Genomic DNA, 21,451 nt, shown 5'->3' with positions numbered 1-21,451 from the left:
CTATTCATATAAGGAAACATAAACAAAACACCCTACATTACCATGAAGAATACTATCTAAAGAGCCTATCTGTTGCTCATGTATATATTTTTGTTCTTCATTTGAATAGTGTATTATAGTTTCTTTGATGGATGTCATCAATACTGCATATACATATATATGTATGCATGTATATATATATATATATATATGCAAATAAACAGACACAACAGTTCTTATATCAGTAACATCTATGAGAGGAAAATATTGTGATTGAGCTGCTTTTAAGAATATATATGATTTCTCTGAATTTACAGGAAAAAAATCAGTCTCCACACACCACCAGTAAGATTTTTCACTGTTGCTCAAAAACTTGGAATTCATTTGCACCTAGCAGTTCATACATGAACTAAACATTTCTGATTATCAGGAGCTATGATAACTTCAAGCAAATATTAGAGTAACCTGTGTTAAAAATTGCTTAGTGATGTATTATTTGTAGTCTAAAGAACTAAAGAGACTCTTGATGAAAGTGAAAGAGGAGAGTGAAAAATTTGGCTTAAAACTCAACACTCAGAAACTAAGATCATGCCATCTGGTCCCATCACTTCATGGCAAATAGGTGGGGAGATTTTATTTTTGGGGGCTCCAAAATCACTGCAGATCGTGACTGCAGCCATGGAATCAAGACACTTTCTCCTTGGAAGAAAAGGTATGACCAACCTGGACAGCATATTAAAAAGCAGAGACATTACTTGGCCAACAAAGGTCCGTCTAGTCAAGGCTGTTTTTCCAGTGGTCATGTATGGATGTGAGAGTTGGGCTGTGAAGAAAGCTGAGCGCCAAAGAATTGATGCTTTTGAACTGTGGTGTTGGAGAAGACTCTTGAGAGTCCCTTGGACTGCAAAGAGATCCAGCCAGTCCATCGTAAAGGAGATCAGTCCTGGTGTTCATTGGAAGGACTGATGTTGAAGCTGAAACTCCAATACTTTGGCCACCTCATGAGAAGAGCTGACTCATTGGAAAAGACCCTGATGGTGGGAGGGATTGGGGGCAGGAGCAGAAGGGGATGACAGAGGATGAGATGGCTGGATGGCATCACCGACTCGATGGACATGAGTTTGAGTAGGCTCCAGGAGTTGGTGATGGACAGGGAGGCCTGGCGTGCTGCAGTCCATGGGGTCACAAAGAGTAGGATACAACTGAGTGACTGAACTGAACTGAACTGAAAATAATATTGTAGAGGATTCATATCATGAGTATGTTTTGTAAAAGTAAAGATTACCTTGTCAATTATTGCCCAAGATTTTTCTTTGTAAAAGTTATTGTGAATTTTAGTATTCTAGTTTTCCATTTTGTATACTACAGTACACAGAAAACCACACTATATAGAATAGTATAGTACAAAGAACAAACACGTTTGATTATCATGCTGTAACAAGTTTTACTGTAGCTTTATTAATATTGTCTTAATCTCCAAATATAAAGAAAGAAATATGATATTGTATCATGATCATAGGAATATTTTCATGGCTAATGTTGGTTTTTCTTAGAGGAAATCCAACATATTTGCCAAAAAATTTCCTCGTGCAATAGTGAAAAATGAAAAAAGAAACTTAACACATTGAAATAAGACAGAATCAGGAAACCTTGCAATAGATTGAATGAGTATTTCTATTTCTGGGAAACTTAGACATGTTCTGTGGGGACAACAATCTGAGGTTTGGCATACATTTGGTTTAAGGAATGATTTCTGTCTATCTGAGTCAACACTTATTGGATTTCCACTCATGCAGAACACTGTGTTAGATGCTGAAAATATACAGAGGGGCAGAAGACCTGGTCCCTGCCCTTAGATGAGCTTACTAATAATTGGATCATTGTTTTCAACCGCTGAACAGGGAGAAGACCAAGACTAATGAAGAAAATACATTTTTTCCAAAATCCTATTAAATCTTATAGTTTATGAGTCAAGTATAGTATAACCAAATAAATGCTGGCCTTGACATTAGAGACCCTAGATTTAAAATTCTAACCTGCAGCTTATCAGTTAAGTGACCTCAACAGAGTTAAATCATATCTCAGAATGCTTCTGTTCACTTGTAAAATAATCACATTGAGACTGTATTTCCGATGTATGAAAGTTTCCATTCTGGTAGAACATGTTAGGAACTTATTTTAATAAATGTTTAGTGCTTGCATATTTAGTATATTATCAATGAATCTAGAATTATAATAAATTAGATCAAATTTCACAAGAGAGAACTTGACAAGATAAGCTTGAACAGTTTTGCTTTCTGTAATCTTTAGGTTGATGATTTGGTTGGGAAGGAGGATTTGTCTATCCTACTAAATGTTGCATAAAGGTTTTCCTATGCTAAGCAGAAGAAGCAATCAGGCAAGTTGCTAATTAAAGATTTGGTGTCTAGAGAGAAGAAACAGAAGCTCAAAATTTCAACCATGTGTACCAAGCTCAAATATACAGATTCTTTCAAAAGTTTAATCTCTCAAAACCTCCTAGTTCCAATATATGATGGGGTATTGTTAAATTGGGCTTCCCTGGTGGCTCAGCGGTAAAAAAAAAACCACCTGCCAATGCAGGAGATATGGATTCAATTCTTGGGTCAGGAAGATCCCCTGGAGAAGGAAATGGCAATCCACTTCAGTGTTCTTGCCTGGGAAATCCCATGGACAGAGGAGCCTGGAGGATTATAGTCTGACATAACTTAGTGACTAAACAACATTGTTCAATTTGATACCACTGTGATGATTTTCTACAGAATGAAATGATATTGCAACAAAACTTTAATTCATGATTTTAACCTGGAGAAAAGGGGATATTACTTTGAATTTAGCTTCTGCATCTGAAAAGTTTGCTTTAACTTGTATCTCATTGACTATAGTGTTTCATGGATGTTAATTTAATTACTACTCATCATGATATTTTAGTAGTTAAACTTAATAGAGCCTTAAGTTGAAGCCTGAATAGTTAAAAATCTCTGTTTATACATCTGGACAAAATATTCTAACTATTTAGCCCAAGATCCAGTGAAAAGAGCAAATTAAGTTTAAAGCCAAAGAAAGTGCTTAAATCATTCAACCGCTTATTATTAGATGACAAATATCACACATCATATGGAGACAATAATCCTGACCTATCTCAGGAAATTGTGAGGACAAGTCTAAAATGCATAACCCCATGCTTACACAATATGAAGCAGCTATGCTGCCAGTGCTATGTATCTGTATATATATGCATAAACATCCAGTACTATGTATCTGTGCAACCTTCAATTTCCAAGTCTACACTTCCCGGACTCTGTGATGATTGGCCTAAAACATAGGCTCAGACTCAGAAAATAGCACAGTGGTGTAGACTAGCGCAATTAGGTTGTAAAAGTGGAACCATGTTCCGAATAGGAAGCAGATGCATTCTCTGAGAAAAACAAAAAGAATGTGAACTCTTGTCAGCAGCAAATTAATCAATCTCTTTCTTCTTTACAGGGGCTATGTTAAAACCATATCTAAAATAGTTAGCAAAATACTAAATTTAAGAGACTGCAAGTTTAAAGAGAATAGTTCTAGACAATTCTAAGAGAACCAGATTTTTCTTTTCTCTAATGAGGTTAATAATATTGCAAATATGATGCTGCTGAGTTGTGGAGGAAAAGCCTTCGTTTTCTTGAGAGCTGATACTAGTCAATAACCAAAAAACCCTTATTTAGGGGTTGCCAAAGGCTATTTTATATCCATTTAAGTAAGGGCAATATCCTCTAAATACATTAATCTGTTTAATCTTGTATCCATCATGGCTCCATGCAGAGGTTAATGGTGGAGTTTTGCTGTTAGAAAATGTATAACATGTTGTATCTTATGAAAAAGAACCTTTATTTCTAGTTTGATAATGTCTACCAGTAATAGAGAATCATGACTATGTCAGGCACTGTGCATGCCCTCTATATAATTGTCTATTTTCTTGTAACATCCCTATGAGGAAAATATTATTATCTCTAAGTTAAAGCTGAAAATACTGTCTTAAAAGTAAGGTAATTGAGGAACTTCCCTAGTGGTCCAGTGGTTAAGATTCTGAGCTTCCACTGCATGGGATGCAGTTTCAGTTGGAAAACTAAGATCCCAGATGTGCTGTGGGACATGGCCAAAATAAATAAGTAATAAATAAGTAAATAAAGTAATTGGCTCAAATTACTGGTTATAGCTTAAAAGGATTCGAATTCAGGTGTATCTGAACTCTATTATCCATTATGAGATGCTGCTTGGAGCAGAGTCTTGGAGGTCTCACTCTATTGTATTTAAAGAAAAAAAACAATTCATTCAATACATTAATTTAAAATATTTTTTTAGTTTTTATAAAATTTATTTTTAATTGAAGGATAATTACTTTACAATGTTGGTTTTATTTCTGTGAAATATTTTTTATAAACCAAAGTGAATTTTGCGTGGCATTAACCATACACATTGCTTACAATTATTTCCAGTAAAAATCTTGAAGAATCACTCTTGTATTACTATTGAAATGAATGTATTTGTTCACCTATGTCAACTTCCTCTATGAGCAATTGAGGGCTCTGTTCCTTTATCTGCAACAGTCAAATTCAGCTAAAAACATTTGAGGCAAGACATCTCAAACTTTCTCTAGTGTCAAGCAACATTTCTCTTTAGCCCAGTCAGGTTCAGCTTTGAGTATTACTGTGTAACTTTAATGATCTATTATTTTTAAAGGTGGGGAAGGAGACGCAGATTGACTATGTGTCACAACTTACTTGAAGAGGTTTCATTTCAGAAAAAAACATATTTCTTTGGATAAATGTATCGTCATTAATAAGTGCTTCCATACTACTGGGTGATTTTGATTCCTCAAGGTCATTTATTAATTATAAGAAGAAAAATAATACACTACATTTTACCTAAGTGGAATTTATTTCTCGCATAAGCAAAAATTTACTTTAACCTCAAGTGCAGAATATCATAATTGAAATATTCACCTGAGGCTAGGAATTATTTTGTAATTCACATTCTTACTGCTGGTCTACTACACTTCAACTCTCAGACTCAGTCTAAGCCATATGAGAAGGAGATAGAGTCCTTTGGTAAAGACATTTTTATAATGGTCAGATTTCATTTAATGGAACTCCTAATTAGAAGATTATTGAGGTTTGTCAGAAGATCAGTGCTGTGGTCTCAGATCCACCACAAGACAGGGAGAAGCTCACAAACTGTCTATACTTTTGTATGTGTATTCAGTCTCTCAGTCATGTCCGATTCTTTGCAGGCCCACGGACTGCCCACCAGGCTCCTTTTGTCCACAGAATTTTTCAGACAAGATTACTGGAGTAGGTTGCCATTTCCTTCCCTAGTTCTCTTTGCTATTTCTCTATAATTTTTAAAAAAATGGGATGGAATATCCTGCAAACCTCCATGCTTGATATATGTATTAATTTTTTACTGAGATAATATGAATTAAAATTCCAATATATAGATAAGGCTAAAATACACTGCGAGTTCAAGTTGACATCTTTATTTTTTTCAATCGTGTTCTTTTGTGTGTGTGTGTGTGCCTATATATTTCCTAAATGCTAGTATAAGTTCTCTTTAACTACAGGCATGGCACTGTGGTACCTTTGCTTGTCTAAGCACACAGCTGAATTTAAAAGTAGCGTTACAGGCAACTCTGCATTATAATCCTAAGAATCTAAAAACGAGTCGATATACGTATGTATATAACTGATTCACTTTGCTATGCACCCGAAAAGAACACAGCATTGTAAATCAACTATACTTCCACGAAAATGTTTAAAGCGGGGAAGAGGACTTCTCTGGTGGTACACTGGTTAAGAATCCCCCTGCCAAAGCAGATTTGATCCGTCATCCGGGAAGATCCCACATGATGCGGAGCAACGAAATGTGTGTGCCACAACTACTGAGCCCGCACTCTAGAGCCCTGCTCCGCAAGGAGAGAAGCCCCCGCAATGAGAACCTGTGCGTGACAAGGAAGAGCAGCGCCTGCTTACCACGGAAGGGAAAGCCCGCCTGCAGCAATTAGACCCAGTTCGGCCATAAATAAGTAAATAATTTTTATTAGAGTGAGACTTCCAGATTCATCAGGAAAAAAAAATAAAAGCTATTCCATAGAAAGTAGTACTCTCCTAAAGTATCTTCACTTGTGACAGAAGCTAACTTCAATGCTCCCTCAGCACAAAGCATCTTGAAGATGAGAGAGCAGAGGAGGGGTCCTCATAATCAATTCATTCCTATGGAGGCAGGGGCAAGGTTTCACAAATTCCTCTTTGTTTAAAAGAAAAAAAAAAAATGTTGTTTACAATAAGACATTAGACCAGAAAGCCTGACTAATTTGTTAGGAGGAAAATAAATCTAGGCAAAGCAATGTATATTTATTCAAGTGCGTAACTTGAAAATATGAGCAAATTTTCCTGAAAAGTCTTTTACACAAGCAAACAAACTCAGCCTTGTTAAGTCATAATGACAGCACAGCGCTATCTGGACTTCAAAAAAAATAAAGCCCTGCCTACTTGTTTTCTAAAATATACCAATGGTTGATGATTTGACAGCATTTGGCGGGGGGAGGTGGCTTTAAAATTCACCTTTGGTCCATTTTGCCAGTGGAGTCACAATCCTTTCCGCAAACAGTCTGTGTTCCCATTGCAACCTCAAATGTGTCAGGTTTTTTTAGCATAGTGGGACAGGGTGAATCTCCCTTATGTTTTTCTTCCCATTGCAATATTTCAAGTTTGCCCCAGGTGTCTTATCTCAAGTAAAACTGCAGCATCAGACATACTGGATTTTAGGCCAAGTATTAGTTTATTGAAGTCAGATGCACAAATGTAGTGATTTTCATAGCTAGACACTTCCTACAATCTTTGTGCTTTGTTTTTTTATTGTGTCGTTTGTCATTTATTTTGATTGGAGAAAAAAAAATGAGCTTTAATTTCATCTTTCCAAATCTTTTCTTGGACTTCATAAACAAATGCATCAATATATATTTTATATTTTGAGAATATATTTGTGAACATCATTTTAGACCTTAAGAAATTTAAAATTCACTAGAGAGTGAATATTCAGAATTTTCCTCAAAGTATCATAGAGTCTTAGCTCTGTTAAATGTCTACCAAGTATACATGGAACTCCATTTCCAGGGTGTTAGTCACTCAGTTGTGTCTGACTCTTTGTGACCCCATAGACTGTAACCCACCAGGCTTCTCTGTTCATGGGATTGCCTAGGCAAGAATACTAGAGTGAGTTGCCATTTCCTATGAAATGCCAGGGGACCTTCTGACTCAGGGATTGAACTTGCATCTCCAGAGTCTCCTGCATTAGGCAGATTCTTTACCACTGAGCCACATACAAAGCACAAGCAATAGATATATTGGCAACTGAAAGCACGACTCAATTAGGTGAATAGGTTAGGAACAATGTCATAGAAGCATTTGCTGTTGACTGTGACAGGAAAGTCTAAACCCTTTCTAAGTTCTATATTTATCATTTGTCATTCTTTGACATTAAATTATTTGATATTAAATTAATTGCTTAATGAGTAGATTCTTCCGTGCTCTCTTGAAATATCTAGTTAGCCTTGGTTTATCTGTTGTCTTAATCCAAATCAAGAATAATCCAGACAAAGAGCAGTCACCACTAGTTTGAATCCATCTTTGATCAAGTGTTTTATGAACGGACTGTGGAGAAGACAGCTCAGGCTTCCAGGAGAGTAAAGAGATTCAGTGCCAACAATGATAAAAATAGAATAATTCTAACATGAAAATTACATTAACTTCATGGGGAGCAGAAGAAGCACGGGGGAGAGAGAATCCTTAATACTTCTGTGCTATAGTCCAGAGGTTCTCACAGTTTAGATTCATCTCTGTAAGTGAATCCATGAGATCGACAGTAAAGAGGATGGTGAAAAGAAGAGAAATTTAGATTTTAGAGTTGCATCAAAATTAAAAGAGAATAAAAAAATATAAGATGTTTCCAAATAAAAGTGAAAATGTGATTTGAGTATGTATTGTATTGCTATGTCAATCATTGTCATAAAGTTTTCATGGCTTTTATTATAAAGAAATATTAAAATATTCTCTTTTCTAGTCTTCAGAAGGAATGCAAATCATAAAACCCAAAGAGATGAATTTCTGAGGAAAAAATACTCCCAGAACTGGAGGATGTTAAGCCATTCAAGCACTTTCTCATCTCTAATAACAAAGTCTTTTTTAATATAACAAAGAAAATTTATACATAAGGACCTACTGTATAGCACAGGGAACTATATTCAATACTATGTAATAACCTATGTGGAAAATAATCTTAAAAAGTGTATATATACACATATTTATTTATAAAATAAATAAATATATATATATATTATAAAACCCAAGAAAGATACAGGCTTCATTGTATAATTTTGTTGAACAATTTTTTTCTTCTTTTGTTATCTGACTCCCTGCTAGAATGTAACCTTTTTGAGGGCAAGGATTTAGTTATTTTGTTGTCGTTTAAACATAGGATCAGTGTTAGCTGCAAAGCCGGATCTAAGGAAATAATTGTTGAATAAGCTAATTTGGTATTTTCAAATTCACTTTAGCTCAGTAATCCTTGCCCCTCAATATCTTATGAGTCTAATTTTCCTTAAGCACATACACATTAGTATATGCTGTCTTCTCATTTTCCACTCAATTCTCAATGGTTTGAGTCATTTTTTACAGTCCTGTTTACAGTCTTCTAAACCCCTGCTATATTCATTCTGTCAGATTACTTTATTTCAAAAGCTATTCTCATTTTCCTGACATCTGTACCCATCATTCACTCATATCTTCTCAGATGTAAAAGATACCTTTGTAAGTGTCTATCTTTATACTTCATAAATGTCTGCTCTATGTTCTGAATGCTTGCCCCATCAATGACCCACTTTCAGTCTTGTATCTTCCTTGTCCACGTCCTCTTTATCTTTCTTCTATCGTCAAATTCAAGTCGATATTGCATGAGGACTTAGTCCTTCCTCACTCCTTTTAATCAGCTATTCTACTTTTTCTCTCTTTTCTTTTCTTTCTCTCCACCTGTCTTAGTGACTTTCGGCTATTATAACAAAACACCATAAACTCAATGGATTATAAAGGGCAGAAATTTATTTCTCAGAGTTCTAGAGGCTAGGAAATCAGAGATGGAGTCACTGGCAGATTTCATGCTTTGTGAAAGCCTGCTTCTTGCTTCATACACAACTGCCTTTTTCTTATGTCTTCACAGGATAGAAGGGGCAAGGGAGCTTTCTCAGGGCTCTTTTATAAGAAAACTAATTCCATTCATGAAGGCTGTATACCTATAATATAATCACCCAAGACCTCACTTATTAATACCACCACTCTTTGGATTAGTATTTAAATATGAGAATTTGAGGGAACACACACATAGAGACCATAGCATCACCAAATATTTAAAGCAATAATGCAGGTACCTCTTGCTTACTATACATTTCTGTGTCAATTTGTTGCAATTTACCAACTCTCATCTATGACAATAAAGCTTCCATTTTCCAAATCCATTTCTCTCAAACTTGAATAAATTGTCTGACCATATCTCGGCCAAGGGTTAATATTGTTACTACCCTTAGATAAATATCAAGTCTTCTTTTGATATTTGCAATGCATGCTAGAAGTCAGACCAGCAATTATGATTGTTTCACTAGGTGATGGATGATATATTGAACCAGGCACATAGCTAAGTTCATTACTTTCATTAACTACTAGTTTACCAAAAATTAGTTAAAAGAGTGCAGTGCCTATCATGGTCCAGGAAAATAGTAATGAACACAGAGCTATCCATTGGGGTAAATGGGTCTTACCATTACAAAAATAGGTAAAATAAGGTGAGATGCTTACTATAGTAGTGTATGCATTAGGTCTCATAGAGAATGTGAAATATTTAACATAATTCAGTTTGGATTGAATGAAGAGGCAGTCACAGGGAAGTGGTGACCTAGATACCAATATTTAAGGATGAATAGGAATTAGCTAGTTGAAATATTAAGAGAAAATGGTGAGAGATTCAGCCCATTGCTTCTCTAATTAGTGCGATTATATGCTCTTGACTATTACAACTCTTGAAAATCTCCCCATTACTTCTAAGCAAATTATAAATTCCCAGAAGTGGCATAGAGACTATCTACAATGTGGTTTCAATCTGCCTTTCTATACATCCAACTATTCTCTATAAAATAAAATCACTTACCATTTTCTAGGCCAAAAATACACTTTCTTGTTGTGTTTTTGCTTCTCAATCTTTTTGTCCATGTAAACATCTCATCCAGCTCATCGTTAAAGAATTCACCTGCCAGTGCAGGAGACACAGGTTGAATCCCTGGGTCAGGATGATCCCCTGGAGAAGGAAAGGCGACCTACTCCAGTATTCTTGGTTGAGAAATCTCATGGAGAGAGGAGTCTGGTGGGCTACAGTCCATGGAGTCGCAAAGAGTTGGACATGATTGAATGACTAAACAACAACATCAAAACATCCCTTCAAATATTTACACAATTTGAAAAGATAGTTGCCAACTATTGCCTCTTTAATTAATCACCCCTTGTGAGGCAATTATTTCTATACCGTGATAATTTTCTTTTCAATTTAAAGGACAAATCACACATTACCTAGGTTTGTGAATGTTCGTTATCATGTATCTTCCCCTTTTTAGCTTATGAGTGTGTGTGTGTGTGTTCTTCACTCAGTCGTGTTCAACTCTTTGAGACCCATGGACTGCAGCCCACCCCTTCAGGGTAAAAAATCCTACCTTAGCTGTTTTTTGTGTTCCTCACAACCCAAAGAAACAGTGCCTTTAAAACATTAGCTTTTCAATCAACTGTGGACCAGTATATAGTTTGATCAATAAATTTTCCTAAGAAATACAGTTCTGGTCATTTTGTTTTAGCTAAGAAAAAATTCAAATTTTTTGCCCTAGACTTCTGTGATTTTATAAAATTCTTAGTTAGTTACCCCATTATTAGTCCAACACAGCATTAGCTTGAAAACAAACTGGAAATGTTAGATTCACTACAAAAGCCAAGGACCTGCAATGAATCTCGGTATAATTACCTCATATAATTTTTGCAACAGAATACAAAATGTGTCATGGTGGAAAATATTGCTTATTACCCGGGAAAAACAAAGTTCCATATTACTCAAGATAAATACTTTCTCTCAAAGGGGCCCCAAATATTTGGAGTGAAGAAGTAAAGCACAAAATGTTTACCAATTTACATTCTAGTAGGTACATTAAGGAATTAAGGAGCAGATCGTTATGATCACAGCTAAGAAAAACTATGTTAAAAGTTTTAGAGAGGGATAGCAGCCATCCTGACTGGCGTGTAATGGTACCTCATTGTGGTTTTGATTTGCATTTCTCTAATAATGAGTGATGTTGAGCATCTTTTCATGTGTTTGTTAGCCATCTGTATGTCTTCTTTGGAGAAATGTCTGTTTAGTTCTTTGGCCCATTTTTTGATTGGGTCATTTATTTTTCTGGAATTGAGCTGCAGGAGTTGCTTGTATATTTTTGAGATTAATCCTTTGTCTGTTTCTTCATTTGCTATTATTTTCTCCCAATCTGAGGGCTGTCTTTTCACCTTACTTATAGTTTCCTTTGTAGTGCAAAAGCTTTTAAGTTTCATTAGGTCCCATTTGTTTAGTTTTGCTTTTATTTCCAATATTCTGGGAGGTGGGTCATAGAGGATCTTGCTGTGATTTATGTCGGAGAGTGTTTTGCCTATGTTCTCCTCTAGGAGTTTTATAGTTTCTGGTCTTACATTTAGATCTTTAATCCATTTTGAGTTTATTTTTGTGTATGGTGTTAGAAAGTGTTCTAGTTTCATTCTTTTACAAGTGGTTGACCAGTTTTCCCAGCACCACTTGTTAAAGAGGTTGTCTTTTTTCCATTGTATATCCTTGCCTCCTTTGTCAAAGATAAGGTGTCCATAGGTTCGTGGATTTATCTCTGGGCTTTCTATTCTGTTCCATTGATCTATATTCTGTCTTTGTGCCAGTACCATACTGATTGATGACTGGTGGTTTTAGTAGAGTCTGGGCATACACACTGAGGAAACCAGATCTGAAAGAGACACGTGCACCCCAATGTTCATCGCAGCACTGTTTATAATAGCCAGGACATGGAAGCAACCTAGATGCCCATCAGCAGACGAATGGATAAGGAAGCTGTGGTACATATACACCATGGAATATTACTCAGCCATTAAAAAGAATTCATTTGAACCAGTCCTAATGAGATGGATGAAGCTGGAGCCCATATACAGAGTGAAGTAAGCCAGAAAGATAAAGAACATTACAGCATACTAACACATATATATGGAATTTAGAAAGGTGATAACGATAACCCTATATGCAAAACAGAAAAAGAGACACAGAAATACAGAACAGACTTTTGAACTTTGTGGGAGAATGTGAGGGTGGGATATTTCAAAAGAACAGCATGTATACTATCTATGGTGAAACAGATCACCAGCCCAGGTGGGATGCATGAGACAAGTGCTCCGGCCTGGTGCACTGGGAAGACCCAGAGGAATCGGGTGGAGAGGGAGGTGGGAGGGGGGATCGGGATTGGGAATACATGTAAATCCATGGCTGATTCATATCAATGTATGACAAAACCCACTGGAAAAAAAAAAAAAAGTTTTAGAGAGGGAAGTAGTGTATTTTCAATCCTAGTCATTAATTTTAAACAACATCTAATCTGTACAATATAGAGAAGAAGCCTGTATTTGTACTGTTTTGCTTTTGACCTCTGTCCCTTTTGTAAAACCCAGAACTTCCAATAATATGAAAGGATTTTGATACTGTACTTTAGTTTTAGCTTTTATAGGGGCATCAAGTTACCTCTCTTTGATTTGGCTTTTTCCTAAATGCTGATTCTATGCCTAAGTGTCCACCAGAGGCCAGGCAGTGGGTTTCTCTGAAAATGTGATGCATCTAAAAGATGATAGCTGAGTTAATAAAAATTTCAAGTTAGAAACATCACAATGAGCATGTGTTTCCATTCATAAAGTATGTCTTAAACACACACAAACTATTTTTTGTCATCTGGTTCTGCCCCATTTCGAAATTATTCTCTGCTGTTAATTAGAAGTGACTACAATTTGATTAATCTCAAACATGTGTCATGTATAAACAATGTGGAGAACTGAATTCAATTTTTTTTTCACTTGGAGTATGCAGGGTGTTCACAGAAAGGAGACAAATATATTTTTCAAATAATCTGAAATCTGATATTATCACACTAACAGGGTATTATCAATGTAACATATTCTCAAATATAAATACATCATATTTATTTGATATATTAAATTCACAGGAGAACTTAATTATAAGCAGGTTTAGACTGAAAATGTAAAAATTAAGAAGACTTCTTTCTCATTTGTTATACTTCTAAGCTTTCGACTCTGGAATCTGTTTCTTCACCTTGAGAATTCACCTGATCTTGGTCTCTGTTTAGTTTTTGATTTACTTCTTTTGTCAATAATGTCTCAGTGCCTGCAAACTCACAGTAGACAAGTATACATGGATTTTGCTTAAAGAAAGGAAAGGTTCAATTAACAAGGAGAAAATGTCTCTTTGGCTTAATTTGAATTATAATTATTGTCATAGGATATATACTAAAACACTCATTTTTCAATGTGCTAATTAAATTTCCATAAATGCACTCAGCCTTTAACCAGATTATAAAAGAAAAATTTTATGATAAAGTAGTTGTGATTTAAGAAACAATGATTCCAGTTAGGTTTTTCAGTTCAACTTTCTAACCAAAAAATGGTTTTCTTTCTTATTACACAGCCTGCAGTAATAAGTGAAATATAATCCTAATTAATTTTTCCTACAGCTGTATATAAATCAATAGTTGCAACATCCCAAAGGAAACACACACTGCAGTCCTCCAGGTTCCTAATGAATGCAAATAGAATGACCTTTTTCTGACAACTATGAATATTGTTCCACAATTTTACCATTAAAATTGCTGCTATCAGCAATTCATACAGCAAACATGGAGATTACAATAGTTGTAAATAACCATTCATTATGGCGAGAAAGGAATGAGGAAAACTAAGCCTAAGTTATGCAACTTTTAAGCCTCAGCCTGATTTTTATATTTCATTTTTCTTATTTTTTCCCACATTTGATCACAGTATTTATTTATACTTGTGACTCATGTTAGAATTTATTTTTAGTTTTTTTATTTAATTTTTACTTTATATTGGAGTATAGTTGATTTACAATGTTCTATTAGTTTCAGGTGTACAACAGTGTGATTCAGTTATACATATACATATGTCCATTATTTCTCAGATTTTTTCCCATATAGGTTATTATAGAATATTGAGTAGAGTTCTCTGTGCTATACAGTAGGGTCTGCTTGATTATTTTATATTCAGTAGTGTGTAAATGTTAATCATTTTGATGTTGAAATTCTGTCTGTAACCAGTCATTGTTTAGATTCTTTCTTCTCTGTTCCAGATGAAAAGAGATTAAAATAATTCAATGTTTTATATTATTTATTTGAGAAGTTCAATATTGCAATGCTTTTGCAAATGAAGCAAAATCATCAGTCAATAATATTTTAAGGCTCTAAATACTATAGTCAGATTAGGAGACTGTGATGGTATTCCACAGACATATCTGTACAGAAAACCCTTTTGGTGTACTTAACATATCAAGATACAGTACCATTCATGAAATGAGCATGTAGATGAATTCAGAAGCTATGGAAACAGATAATGACATAAGGATGACACCTATGGGAACCTGAAGAAAAGGTAAGAAGCAATTCAACTGCATTATTGAAGAACCACTTTATTCCAAAATGCAATAACACTGTGCGTACTTATGCTAGTGCATATTTAGTTTCCCATGAAACTTCATTATAGCCATGAAGATGTCTCATTAAGTGTAGAAGTTAAACTCAAATTGTATAAAAAGAATAGTTAAGTTTGTTAAACTTAATTCTGTCGGTCATAGATCTATATACTGGAAATTCCAATTGTTCTCTACAGCCAAGAATATAATTAGCTGATAGAATTCAAATACTCATGAAAAATAAGACTGCCCAAATTGTGGCAAGTTTCAAAAAGGAACTCACAACGATAGTACATTTTCACAAAATTCCAAAAAATATTTCTTCCTTCCCTTATTCTATGATTAATTTATATACATTTATACAAGACAGGAGACCACTATCATATAATTATTTGATATCTCAAATATGTATTAGTGACATGAGTTTACATATTAACTGTCTTTGGTAAGTAGTTGTACCACTATTTTAGTATAAAGTCAACGTACTCTACTTTCAAGTTGAGAGCTGTTTTAAACTTCATTCAATCTCTTGAAACAGTTAAGAGAGCATTTCTGTGAGTGTGGTTTGGGAACATCAGGCATAGATGGCATTTTTTAACTGTATTAAACAATCTCCTCTTGATGGCATCTCTCCTGAAGATGTCTATACTCTCACACCTGTAATGCTTTCATGTTCAAAATGAATCCCTGCTACATCTCACTCAATATTGATCTTTAAGGCATTTCTCCCAATCCTTTTCCCAGTGTGGTCACTGAACAGTATCAGAGTTCAATAGGAAGATCAGCTGCTCATCCACTTTTTGCTAAAGCAATTTGTATTATGGATTTATTTTAGCAGTCTACAGTGGCAGTTGCTGTTTTTACTATTTAAATGCTTTGATTATCTGACCTTGCTTACTTTATCTTTCTAAGTGCTATGCATGGGCTTTAAAATTGATCAATAAGTGGGGATTCCTCTACAGGATTATGCTGAAATCAATCTCAATTCAGACTTTTCATATTTTATGTTTATTACTAGATCTGTCTTAATTGCATTCCTTATTTTGGTAAATAATTTTAAAACACCTAGTTGATTACAGAGGTAAGAGTCTTTCAAGATCCATGCATATTATAAAATAACTTGTATTCTTTATATGTTATTCTGTCCATTCTTTCAATGTGAAGTAGGAAAGAATTAACCATAGATATTTTATTCAAATATCTTTGCATTATAAATGAAGATTAGAAGAAAAAAACACAGCTTTGTATATATATATGAGTAACTGAAAAATCTAGACACACATTAATGTGCTATATTCATTGTGATAACTGTGAAACTTCAACCAACACAATCTATATATATATTTTGTACATAAAAGTGTTTATAAGACTTTTAACAGGATAAATTAATACTCCCTGGAAGAAAAATCAAAGCAAATTCTCAATATTTGTATTTCTGAAAATCAATAGGAAAAAATCTATAAGCTTACTGAATATCAAAAAAAAAGGAATATTCAGTATGAGAAAAAAATTTTGTTTCACACTCTATTAAGATAGGATGTTTTACTCATTTCTTTAGATTGAGATAGAAGTAAATTAGAACCTTAAAATGCCTCTTAATTCAAATTATGAATTTCATAACCAAAACTCCATACTAATTATTCATGAATTTTAATAAAGATAAAATTCCTAAAATTAACTATGTGAGACACAAACATTAAGGAATATGAATTATCTTGCATAACTATTAAAGCTTGTGCTAAATTTTTGGTCTAATTTAGTTATATTTCATGACTCTGGGTGGTCACATGAGGCTCCTGAATTTTATCTTTGGATCAATTTATACTTATATTAGATTTTTCAAAGTCATAAATAAAAGAAATGCAGATATGAGTTAAAAAAAGAAATCGATGTCATCTTTTTTAATCCCGTTTTAAAATCCAATCTAATGTCTAAATATCTCTGTCATCAACTCTTACATAAAATTGCAGTGAAATATTTCCATGTATGTAAATGAGAGTATAAAATCTGCAATTTGTTTCAGAGGCCAAAAATGCAAGCAGAGAAGAACCTGAGGTAAATAAACATATGACTATATAGAGAAGATGTGCAAGATTTTCACCTGTGCAAATACAATCTTTTTCTACTCAAATAATTTTAAAAACTCTCATAGGACTAGAGAAATAGCACATATGTCCAATAGGTCTATATTCACATATTCATACTTTGGAATTATTGGCCAAAATGATTTAGTATGTAACAGCTTTCATTTTAGACTAAATTCTAGCCTATTATTACAATAATTTTTTTTTCCTGTGGCTTACATTAAATGAGACGTAAAGTACATGTGAATGAAAGCAAAGCCATCACAAGATATTTCATTTTGATAGTTACATGTATGGAGTTAGGGTAGGAAACTTAAGATTCCTGAATATGAAAAGAAGGAGAAAAATAAGAATTTTAATTCTAAATAGTTGCCATCATGATATTTCCAAAAACTGTTACAACCAGTTACTTCCTTTCTACCGTTTGTAGTGGAATGGCACTTGAGATAAATCATTTTTCCAGAAAGTTTTGCATCTCTGTAGATCACAACCCTGGCAAGACAAGTCCATACTTTCATACTTTTTTCCTCAAGTGGGTAAATGTTAAGAGAGAAGAATCCAAGTTTCATGATGCAGCAACACAAAGCTGGGAAGTGAAAATTATGTTGCAGTGGAGTCTTGAAAATATGACTGTAAAAGTTAATCAATAAAATGTCTATTCCTGTCTATTCACCGGAGGCCCCAGCTGCATAGCTTCACTCAATCGATACTACAAATTATTACGATTTCCAGGTTCCCACTGGACATTCAGAACAAATCTTTCAAGTGTAACAGTCTTATACTGAGTATATGGTGTGTGTTCTCTACATTTATTTCAAAAAGAGAAGGGGAAAAATAAAATCTAAATCCTATGCGTTCTTTAAAAATTCAGCTCTATGGAAACTAACTTACGGGTCACCTTTTAATGTTAAAAACATCTTCCTTTTGATTGCCAAGTTTTGTGCACATTTCTTTTTTAACTGTTTCACATTTAGTTAAGAAATGACTTACTCTAATAATAGACGTAGGTGATATAGCAACCTGGTTAATTTTGAATGTTTCCCAACATAAATGAATGAAAGAAATACCTTTGGGATAACTTATCAAACAGTCACTTGAATACATTATCACTGTTAGAGAGATACATATAGGACCCTGACTGACAAATATTTCAAATTGTAGCAGATCCCTTAAAATACACATTCTAGTTATTATTTTTATGACTCATCCCAACACATTTTAAAAAATCATGTTTGAGGTATTCCATTTTTTCTATTTTTTGTAAAATAAAAAAGTTATAATTTCAAAAATGAGTTGCTGTTTTTCTAAATAAAAATCCCAGAATGTTTTGTTCTACATGAGATTGTCTGCTCTCTGCAGAAAGATTCTATGTTGATTATAAACTCTAGAAGCTACTCAAAACCTTAAATTTATCCCCCATACATTTTGTTCCTCTATCTGCTAGTCAAAATTCAAAGAGTTTTTCAGATAAAGGGATGACAGGTTAAGGGAACTAACTATAATACTTTCATGCCTTATGACACCTAACATGGTCTTTCTTTCTTCTGACTGGCAAACCCAATGGTGTCTGGCAGGGCCCCAAACCAAACCAATTGGTAAATTTGATCAATTCATGCCACCTGTCGATTGAGTGGGGGGAAAAAAAAAAAAAATCAAAACTAATAAACAGAATATTTTGTTTGCTAAGTCAAAGGGTTTTGATTTTTATTTGACATTTAAACAATAGTGTATTTTTCCATGTATTATGGAAAACATATAGACACGTATATGTAACATGTACTCATATCCTGTGACAATCTATGTTGAGGCTATATTTGAAAAGAAAGATAAATGTGTTCCTCCTAAGAAATCATCACTGTTTTGATTATGATCATTTATCAATCCTTTTAAACTTTAATAACATTTTCTTATGTCTTAATAATATTTCTAATTTTATGACTTTTAAGATATTTAATTGCTAAAAACAATTTCAAATAGTTAGATTTGAAAACATGCGGTTACAATTTTAAATACTCTTAGATAATATCTGTATACCTTGACAGCAGTTTTATATTAAGAGAGAATATCATACTTAATTTCAGGATGAAGCTGTATTAGAAAATAAAATAGATAAATATAGATCAAACATATAGAACTTGTTTGATTTTTCATTATTATTTAACTAGATGAATCACTGTCTTGTCTATTTACTTATAAAATTCAAGATTGAAAGCAGATCACTGCATGTCAGTTTTCAGATCAAAAATTATATTTTTGTGGACATACTGAATAATGTGCCTTTATAGTACTGTTTAACTATAGAAAAAAGGTTGGCATTATTTTAAGAGCAATATGCTAACATCAAATACTATCATTAGTTTTACATTAGTTCACAATCATTTTTATATATTTCTTATTTTATAAACATATCTTAGGCATATTATTCCCCTAAAATAATTTTGCTTTTTTAAGACACCATAATATTTATAACAATAGTACATTACTATATGCGTTCCCAAAGAAATTTTGCCCAATATGCTTTTAATCCTTGGTACCAATTTCTACCTTTTAATATTTGTTAAATGTGTCTTTTTTTGTTGTTGTGTGTGTCCTGGCATCTGACTAAAGGTACATGAATGGCAAAGGGTGTTTATTATAGGGTTTGATTTTATTTAGAAGCACACAAAATATTATCCTAGATTTTATAATTGTTTTAGTGCCTTGTAATATTAAATCATTGAATTAAAACATAAATTTCAAAAAAAAATTGTTTTTATATTTTATGTGCCCTATAAACTACAAATCAAGAAAGAAATGTTTACTATATGCATTATTTTGAAATCCTCTTGTTAGGTATATCAAGATATGCATTAAGGAGTATAAGTTTAGAATTTGACTTCCAAAGAGCAGTTAAGATCAAATAAAACAGGCCAAATTTACTTCTGGCTGCAGGACTTTGTTCAAAGGTGTGAGTGACAGGGGAAAAAACTTCAGGTGTGGATGCTTTATCTAACTTCAATTACTTGATTCAAGCAAGTTCAGCGAGTAAAGTGTAATTCTTTACAAACAGAAAGAGAGAGACAGAGAGATTCATCTGGGCTATGCTACTTTCTATTTGTTTTTTGAAAACAGACTAAGAGAATGAATACAGAAAAAAAGACACAGACGATAGAATACTTAATTATCAGAATACTAAAATAAAAAAAGAAACTAATATTTATTTGAATAGCCAATGATAAAATCTGAAAACACTGCAGAGATATAAAGTAACTGCATAAAGATTTAGATAATAAAAACAGAAATTAAATACTAGATGCTTCACTAAGGACAGTTTTCATGAATGTTTCAGAACAACCTAAGTCTTTATTACTTTTCTTCATAGTTTCTTACATGCCTCAATGGTCTGATCAAAAATTTTCCACTCTCAATGTCTCCCAATTTAATAGTGTCTTGCTTAGAGCTGCTACTTTAACAAAAAAGAAAAGCAACAAGAGCCATATGTAACCTTTGGACTCTGAAAGGAGAAAGATGAGAATGCCATTGGCAGATAGGTGCTACAGAAACACAGTGTACTCTTTCCCTTGAATCCTACCTTGAACATTTCTTGATAGTTAACAAGAAAGTTGACTGCCACATCATTATTCAGAATCTGGAATAAGACAGTTACCGTTTTCAACATGTGCCATTTCAGTTAAGAAATGTTGCAGACTGAAAGTTTATCTATTTTGGAAAGAACAATATATTGAACAAGCTAGAATATTTACACATAACCTTTTGCAAGACAGAGAGAATTAAACATTTAGCAACTAAAGTCAAAAGGACTGACTTGATTTCAGTTTGTAAAGTAAAACTTTCTGAAAGACTGAAAAACAACTCACTTGTAATCATTTTTTTCTTCTTCAGAAGCAATAAGCCCTGCTGTCACTGTCTTCGGCTCTGCCTGGGGTTTTCTACTGTTCTGTTCTTGGCGAACTGTTTCTGCTATTTGCTGTTAGCTGCTCTTGAGTAGCCTTAAAGCTGGATTCCATTAGAAGAAGTTTTTCATCTTGACTGGCAAGTTCTTGGGCTGAAAGATAAAACAAGAACATTGCCTTTTAAAAAACCAAGCTCATCTGTTTTTTTTTTTCTTCTTTTGTTTTTGGTTTAAATTTTATGCAATGCAACTTTGAGAAAGATTTAAACAGATCCTTCTTGTCCAAATACAAATTTGTGTATTCACATTTTCAGATTCCTTTATTTAAAGCACAAGTAAACAAAGGTATGTATGAAGAAATACAAGATGCTTGTCAGTAAACTCGAATTTATAAAGCATTTGAATGAAAAACTTAAATGTCTTCATCAGACAACAATTCCCCAAGATAATTTGTAAAAATTTTGCTGCAATATAAGTGTATTATGAAATAACATTAATGTATAGTTCTCTTGTTCTTTCTTTAGCATAGGCCTTGGGTATATGTATATATATTCACATAGACAAAGACTGACACATTATAAATTATGCCAAAATGATGACTCTCCACTGATTTATTTTCATG

General features: G+C 33.6%; 1 long non-coding RNA gene across 2 annotated transcripts in view; it reads right to left on the bottom strand.

The window, feature by feature from the left end:
• LOC122450903 overlaps positions 1-21,171 on the bottom strand; it is a 67,637-nt gene extending 46,466 nt beyond the window's left edge. The window contains exons 1-3 of one of the 2 annotated variants that reach the window (XR_006272271.1): positions 20,795-21,171; positions 10,231-10,377; positions 1,095-9,322 (exon numbers count right to left, since the gene is read on the bottom strand). This is a non-coding gene — a long non-coding RNA (uncharacterized LOC122450903). Of the gene's footprint in view, positions 1-1,094; positions 9,323-10,230; positions 10,378-20,794 lie in introns of those variants that run through there. The other variant, XR_006272270.1, reaches the window with a different exon arrangement.
• Positions 21,172-21,451: the final 280 nt, after the last annotated feature.

The sequence above is a fragment of the Cervus canadensis genome, chromosome 12 (genome assembly GCF_019320065.1).
Source record: "Cervus canadensis isolate Bull #8, Minnesota chromosome 12, ASM1932006v1, whole genome shotgun sequence".
Taxonomy (NCBI): domain Eukaryota; kingdom Metazoa; phylum Chordata; class Mammalia; order Artiodactyla; family Cervidae; genus Cervus; species Cervus canadensis.
Note: the sequence above shows the minus strand (reverse complement) of the source record. Positions and strands in the feature narration are given on the sequence as shown.